This window comes from Cricetulus griseus, unplaced genomic scaffold, assembly GCF_003668045.3.
Source record: "Cricetulus griseus strain 17A/GY unplaced genomic scaffold, alternate assembly CriGri-PICRH-1.0 unplaced_scaffold_2, whole genome shotgun sequence".
In the NCBI taxonomy this organism is placed as follows: Eukaryota; Metazoa; Chordata; class Mammalia; order Rodentia; family Cricetidae; genus Cricetulus; species Cricetulus griseus.
Genome location: NW_023276919.1, coordinates 6,502,731 through 6,510,831, shown reverse-complemented (window position 1 = coordinate 6,510,831; position 8,101 = coordinate 6,502,731). Strand labels below are relative to the sequence as shown.

Below are 8,101 nucleotides of genomic sequence, written 5' to 3'. Positions count from 1 at the left end.
GCTAAGGATGTTGAGATCTTTTATGTGATCTTTCAGCCATTTTACATTCCTCTATTGAGAATTCTCTATTTCTGTACTACACTTTGTAATTGGATTATTTGGTGTTTTGGAAACTAGCTTCTTGAGTTCTTTGTAAATTCTGGAGATGAGTCAATCTGTCAGATATGGTGTTGTTGAATATCTTTTCCCATTTTGTAGGCTGTCATTTTTTATTGCTGACTGTGTCCTTAGCCATACAGAAGCTTCTGGTTGTGTAGGGGGAAGAATGGAGGAGAGCAAAATAAGAGATCCCATCAGAGAGAGAGCCAGTATAGGTTTAAAGAGAAATCAGGCACTAGGGAAATGTTTGGAGATCTACAAGGATGACTCCTACTAACGATCTAAGCAACAGTGGAGAGGCTACCAGAAATGCCCTGCCCGGATATTGAGATTGATGACTAACTTATATGCCAACATAGAGCCTTCATCCAGAAGCTGATGGAAGTAGAAGCATACACCAACAACTAAAAACTGAAATGAACTGAACTGGAATCTAGTTTCAGAGAGGGAATAGTAATGAGCACAGCAGTCAAGACCAGGCTGGTGAAACCCACTGAAACAGATAACCTGATCTAGGAGGAAGTCATTGTCCCTAGAATGATACCTGGGTAACCAAAATAGTACTGATACAGACCCAATGACTGTGGGTATGAGTGAGGAAGCCTTGGGAATCTATTGGGCCTCTTATAATAGATCAGTACTTATCCCTATCATAGGAAGTGATTTTGGAGCCCATTCTCCATGGGGGGTACTCCTTCAGCTTAGACGATGGGGGAGGCCCTAGGCCCTATCCCAAAGGATATGACAGACTCTGAAGTGCCCTGCTGGAAGACCTCACTCTCCCTGGGATGCAAAAATGGTATGGGATATGTAGGGCATTAGTGGGGGACAGGGGAGGAACTAGAGCATATCGGATATATATCTAAGTGGTCATCGATCAGCTGGAATGGTATAATGATGCATTTACTTATATGTGTACTGGACTGAAGCAATGGTAGTTTCTTGTGGGAAAGCAGAAATAAAAATAATTAAAGCCAAACAGTCTTGTGCCTTCTGCCTAAGTCCAGGAGGATATGATGTGAGGTCATGCACGGGTGTGGTTAGTTTAGAATTTGAAGATGTAATAGCTTGTGACAGACCAATCATAAGTGTTTCCTGGAAACTCTGATGGAAATCTCTCTCTGCTTTTCATGGGGCCAATAAACAGGGAGCAAGTGAGATGCAGTTTTGCAATGGGGATTTCAATATCCTTAGGTATATGCTGTTGTACAACTTTTAATATTATCAGACAATGGAGTTGAGTCTCCAAGTGAGCTTATGACAAAAGTTTTGGGCATTTCCAAGCAACTGGAACAGTTAAACAACATGAGGGTACCTAATCTGACTAAATATACTGCATGAAAGACCTGTAGTAAATCTTTTATTATTACATTTTCTATTCCAAATGAAGTGAAACCCTATTGTGTATTCTCTATTTAGTTATGTACGCCTTTACAAGGCCTCATTGATTGTGTGGCTTATATAGCTAGCAAACATGTAACATATAAAAATTGAATCATTTAAACTTTGATGGAATTTCTCTCAAGCATGCATAAAATCCCTGTAAGATTTTTCAGTTCAATATTTAGAAAGACTGGCACCCATGATTTACGATATTACAGAGCCTATGCTTTTCAGATATTCTCTGATCTTTGGTAAAATAATGAGTAACACATGAACAGCTATTACTTTAAGAAAGTGTTTGAATAAATAAATTCAAGGAAGGGCACAGAGGGAGAAATCCACATACATAGGAAAAATTCAGAGGACATCACAAAATCATATTTGCATATCTATCCATATTCAAAAAGGAACATTGTGATCACTTGTACAAACCACATACAGACACAAATTAAAAAGAATCGGAGATTAACACAGATAATAACAGAGCAGAATAGATAAAACTACAATTCACTGTATAGATATCTATTTTTAATGAGAACAGTTAAGAATGTTGTCTCAAATTGTAGAGATAAGTAACATTTTCAGAATTATCAATAGAAAAGTCTCCTGTTGAGACCTCCAAGCTTGACCACATGATTCAAGGAAATTGTCAACAACAGTGGTTTCAAATTTGTCAATACCTTGCTGGAGAACTCCATAGAAACAGGTAACATCATCAAATGGGAGATCACAGACCCCCATCTGACAACTGGGAAACCTTTATAGTACCATAATGTTTGTTATATTCATTTGATTGGAAAATTATTTCCCAAACTTTGACTAGGAGGTAGTGTCTTTAATGTTGAAATGTGTTTCATGTTTGCAGCAGAAAGTTAGATATTCTTTTCATATACAATCTATTAGCCTGTGGACAAGGACATGTATCTGGCACAAGTTTTGTATTTGGCACAAACCCTCATTCAACATCATATAATTCCACAGAATAGTCTCTGAAAAAGTTATTTAAAGGCTTTCTTTGGTAGATATACAATATCACTGTGTCTCAAGTTTCCATTGAATTTGTGGCTTATATAGCTAGCAAACATTTAACACAAAATAATTGAATCATTTAAACTTTGATGGAATATCTCTCAAATATGTGTAGAATCCCCACAAGACTTATCAGGTAAAAATTTAGAAAGTCTGGAAGCCATGAATTTCCATATGACTGAGCCTATTCTTTTCAGGTACTCTCTGATCTCAGGTAGAATAAAGGGTAGCACATGTACAGCTATTACGTTAAGCTGGTGTTTAACTAAATAAATTCAAGGAAATGACAAGGAGGGAGAAATCCATCCACACCTCCAAAAATTCGGAATTATCCTAAATCATGGTTACATATATAATACAGGTTGCCATATCTAGTATGGGAGCTTTCCAAGTTCAAAGAAGGAACAATGTGATCACTTGTACTGACACATATTAAAAAGAATCTGAGACTAACACAGGTTATAGTCCCATGTTTAGAAATGATAAAACTATCATTCCCTGGATAGATGTCTATTTTTTAGTGACAACAGGTAAGACTGTTGTATCAAAATGTAGAAAAGAAAACTTTTCAGACATTTGACATGGAAAACATCTCCTAGTGAGACCAACAAGCTTGCCCACATGAATCAAGGACATTGTTAACAATAAAGGCTTCATAAACTGAGGTTTATATTGGAAGAATATGTAATGTCTTCTGCCACAAAGGGTGTAGTATTATTCCAGGTAACAAACCAAAAATCTCAAAATTAATCCAGTTGTCTTTGTAGGCTCATGACTTAGGGAATGGAAACTTCTTGCATATTAAAATGTATTTCATGAACATGTCTACTAGGAATCTCGAGAAACGTATAAATTCTTGGTGCTTTTGCAATGGAATATAGGTGAACATGTGTGTCAATTGTGCACCTTATATTCACTGTTACTTGTGTCTGCCTGTTTGTCAAGGCATATGTCCCTGTCCAAACATTGTCGAAATCTTTGCACACATATCATGAGTCCACGCAGCCACATGAAGCTGAAATACAATGCTATCATTAGATATTGTACTCTCCCCAAAGCAATATCCATTTTATGTCCTTAGACATGCATTGAGGTGAGTTTTCTGTCATTAAAGCTATGGTGTTTCATAGAGGGTCAATCACAGTGAAGAATGCAGAATACAGGGAAGATGTGAAGAACTCCAAAATTGTTTAGCAAGAGAAAGCAGAAAACAAAGCTTCCCAGTTTCATTTGGTGGCCGGATTTAGCAGTAAAGCAAATTATAACAAGTAATGCCATGGTAAAGAGATAGATGAGTAACTTATATGCCGCCCTACAGTGTTCATCCAGCATAAGATGGAAGTATCAGACACCCACAGATAAACACTGATGTGAACTAGAATCCATTTGCAGAGAAGGAATAGTGATGAGCATAGGGGAACGACCAGGCTGGTGAAAACCACAGAAACAGCTGACCTGGACTAGGGGGGAGCTCTCAGCCTCCAGACTGATTCCTGGGAATCCAGCATGGAACTCATTCCGAATCCATGAATGTGGGTGTCAGTGAGGAGTTCTCAGATGTCTATCAGGGCTCTTGTAGTAGATCAGTTCTTATCCCTAGCATAGGAATTGAATGTGGGAGCCCTTTTCACATAGAGGGATACTCCCTTAGCCTATATGGTGGGAGAGAGGCTAGATCCCATGCCAAGGGATATGACAGACTCCAAAGACCAACCATGGAAGACCTAATACTCCCTGCAGAGCAGAATTGATATGGGATAGGTAGGACAATAGTAGGGCCCAGGGGAAAATGGGAGGTAGAGGGAACTGCGATTGAAATTTAAAACCATCTTTTTTTTCTAATTTATATAATAATAGAAAAAAAGCTAAAAATAAACAACTAATATAACAAAATGTCTAAGTGAAACACCAGGAAGACTTACACCTTCAAAAATAGTACAAGCAAATTGAGGTTGTCTCCATTTTGAGAACTGCATCATAAGGGATACATTTAAGTGGTCATCAATCAACTGGAATGGTTTAATGATGCATTCACTGACATGTGTACTGGACTGAAGCCATAGTAGTTTACTGTGGGGAAGTAGAAGTAAAATTAGTTAGAGCCTGTGAGAGACTCCTGCCTTCTGTCTAAGTCCAAGAGGAAATAATGTGAAGTTTTAAATGGGTGTGGTTGGCTTGAAATTTGAAGATGTAATAGATACCTAAAGACACATCCTAAGTGTTTCCGGGCAACTCTGACAGAAAACTCTCTGCCCATATCAGGGGCCCTAGAAACAGGGAGCAAATGAGATGTAGTTTAACACTTGGGGATTTTAATATCCTAAGGTATGTGACATGGTACAACATTTAATATCACCATACAATAGAGTTGATACTCCATATGATACAATGACAAAATGTTTGGGCATTTCCAAGCAACTGGAGCTGTTCAGAAACAGTCTATGAAGGACCTGCTCCAAATCTTTTATTAGTAGATTTTTCTCTTCCATAAGAAGTAAAAACCTATTGTGGATTCTCTATTTAGTTCAGTACCCCACCTTTTAATTGGATTATTTGGTGTTTTGGTGACTAGCTTCTTCAGTTCTTTGCATATTTTAGAAATCAGCCCTTGGCTACTTGTGGGTTTAGTGAAGATCTTTTCCCATTCTGTGGGCTGCTGTCTTTTCTTGCTGACTATGACTTTTGCCTTAAATAATCTTCTCAGTTTCAAGAGACCCCATTACTGAATTGACCATCTGAGTGTCTGTGCTACTGTTACGTTCAGAAAGTTGTCTGATATCCAAATTCATTCAATGCTACCTACCCATTACTCTGCTAAGTGGTTCATGTGGCTGAATTTATATTGAGGTCTTTAGTCCATTGAGACTTTAGTTTGGTCAATAAAGGAATAAAATTTCTTAAAGATACTCAACATCCTTAGCATTTGGAGAAATTTAAATCATAACAACTCTGAGATATCATCTTACACCTGCCAGAAGAGTTAGAGAAAAAAATCACCACAGTTAGTTTATGCTGGAGAGGTTGTGGAGAATGGGCAACATTTCTCTGTTGCTGCTGGGAGTGAAAACTTGTACAACCATTTTGGCTGTGTCAGTATGGACTTTTTTCTGAAAATTCGGTATCAGTCTTCTTCACCATCTAGTAATTCTACTCTTTGCACATACCCAAAGATGTACATTCATACAACACCAACATCTGTAAACGATGTTCATAACAGCAGTGTTTGTAATAGCAAGAATCTGTAAACAACTAAAATGTCCTTCCACTAAAGGATGGATAAAGAAAATGTGATACATTTAATCAATGGAGTACCACTCACTGGACAAAAAAGAAAAAAAGAAAAACTATGGAAACTGTCATGGTGTTTTTCCTTTAGACATTCTGGGCCTCCTGAAACTGACAAGATTCTATAAGGCAAAAGACATAATCAACAAGATAAGACAGCAGTGCAAAGAATGGGAAAAGATCTTCACCAACCCCACATCTAGCCAAGGGCAAATTTCTAAAACATACAAAGAACTGAAGAAACCAGTCAACAAAACACCAAGAAATCACCCTCACTTGCCTGCCAGCCTTCTTCGCCTAGTGCCCTCCCGCAGCCACCCTGCAGAAATGCTTTGAGTACCCACACTCCTTTGCCAGATGAGACCAGTGTCCCGGGCGCTGGCTCCTCATGCCACTCGGGCTTATGCCAAAGATGTAAAATGTGGTGCAAGTGCTTGATCCTTAAAGCTTATGCCAAGTTGTAGAGCCTTTTAGCCGATGCTGTAGCTGTTACAATGGAGCCAAAGGGAACAACAGTGATTATTGACCAGAGTTGAGGAAGTCCCAAAGAAACAAAAAATGGGGTCATTTTTACAAAGGCAATTGATCTAAAGGATAAATACAAAAAATATCAGAACTAAACTTGTTCAAGATGTTGCCAATAACTCAAATGAAGAGGCTGGGATGGCACTACCACTGCTACTGTTCTGGCACGTTCTATTGCCAAGGAAGGCTTTGAGAAGATCAGCAAAGGGGCTAATCCAGAAGAAATCTGGAGAAGTGTGATGTTGGCTGTTGATGCTGTAATCGCTGAACTAACAAAACAATCTAAACATGTGACAACCCATGAAGAAATTGCTCAGGTTGCTACATTTTCTGCAATTGGACACATAGACATTGGAAACATCATATCTGATGCAATGAAACATGTTGGAGGGAAAGGCGTCATCACACTGAAGGATAGAAATACCCTGAATGATGAATTAGAAATTATTGAAGGCATGAAGTTTGAAAGAAGATGTATTTCTCAGACATCAATAAGTCAAAAATGTGAATTCCAAGATGCCTATGTTCTGTTGAGTGAAAAGAAAATTTCTATTATCCAGTCCATTGTACCTTCTCATGAAGCTAATGCTCATTGGAAACAAATGGTCATATTTGCTGAAGATGTTGATGGAGAAACTCTAAGCACACTGGTTTTGAACAGGCTAAAAGCTTGTCTTCAGTTCGTAGCAGTTAAAGCTCCAGGTTTTGGGGACAATAGGAAGAATAAGCTTAAAGATACAGCTATTGCTACTGGTGGTGCGCAATTTGGAGAACAGGGGCTAAAACTAAATCTTGATGATGTTGAAGGTCATGATTTAGGAAAATTTGGAGAGGTCATTGTCCCCAAAAATGATGCCATGCTTTTGAAAGGAACTGATGACTAAACTCAAATTGAGAAATGCATTCAAGAAATCACTAAGCAGCTATACATCACAACTAGTGAATATGAAAAGGAAAAGCTAAACAAACATTTGCTAAACTTTCAGATGGAGTAGCTGTGTTTAAGGTTGGAGCAACAAGGGATGTTGAAGTGAAGGAGAAGAAAGACAGAGTTACAGATGCTCTCAATGCTAAAAGAGCAGCTGTTGAAAAAGGCATTGTTTTAGGAGTTAGCTGTGCTCTGCCTCCATGCATCCCAGCCTTGTATTCCTTAAAGCCTTCAAATGAAGATCAGAAAATAGGTATAGAATGTAGGGACACACCCTAGCGCCGCCCTGGGACAGGTACAAGGTGGACCCGGGACTCGCCCATAAGGGCGTGGTGTAGGAAAGCCAAGGTGACGTAAGGGAGGCTTCTTAAGGACGGCTCGTGGAGACCGGAGCCCCCTTTTTGTTCTGGCCGCGCTTGCTGGGTTCTATAACCTCGCTCTGGCCGGTGTTTTGCCCTGGTGTTTTCTTGAATAAAGAGACTTAAATCGGTACAGGTGGCGCCCAAACGAACTCTGTGACCCTGAAGAGCCCACGGGGCACCCAGGGGAATCCAGTGAGTTCCCACTGCGCCGGCGCATCCCCTCCCCCACCCGCTCATCCCCAGGGCCCCAGGTGCCTCGTTGGCACCTAATCGCGCCGCCCTGACCTCTGACTCCCGCCGAGGTATTTCCACACCACCGGCGTGAGGCCTGCCCGTCCCCCCCCTGCCCACCCGCAGGACACATGGCCTGGCTTTGTCTGGCCCTCTGGCTGCCTGGAGAGTTCTCCTAGGCACTCACTTTAGCTACGTGTGTGCGCTTAGGGCCTGAACGCAGGAATTACCTGCCCGCACAGCAGAGGGTTTTCAGCTT

The 8,101-nt window shown here is 40.0% G+C and overlaps 1 pseudogene; it reads left to right on the top strand.

Moving 5' to 3' along the window:
- Window positions 1-6,123: 6,123 nt before the first annotated feature.
- LOC113838775 lies at window positions 6,124-7,528 on the top strand (annotated as a pseudogene).
- The last annotated feature ends 573 nt before the right edge of the window (window positions 7,529-8,101 follow it).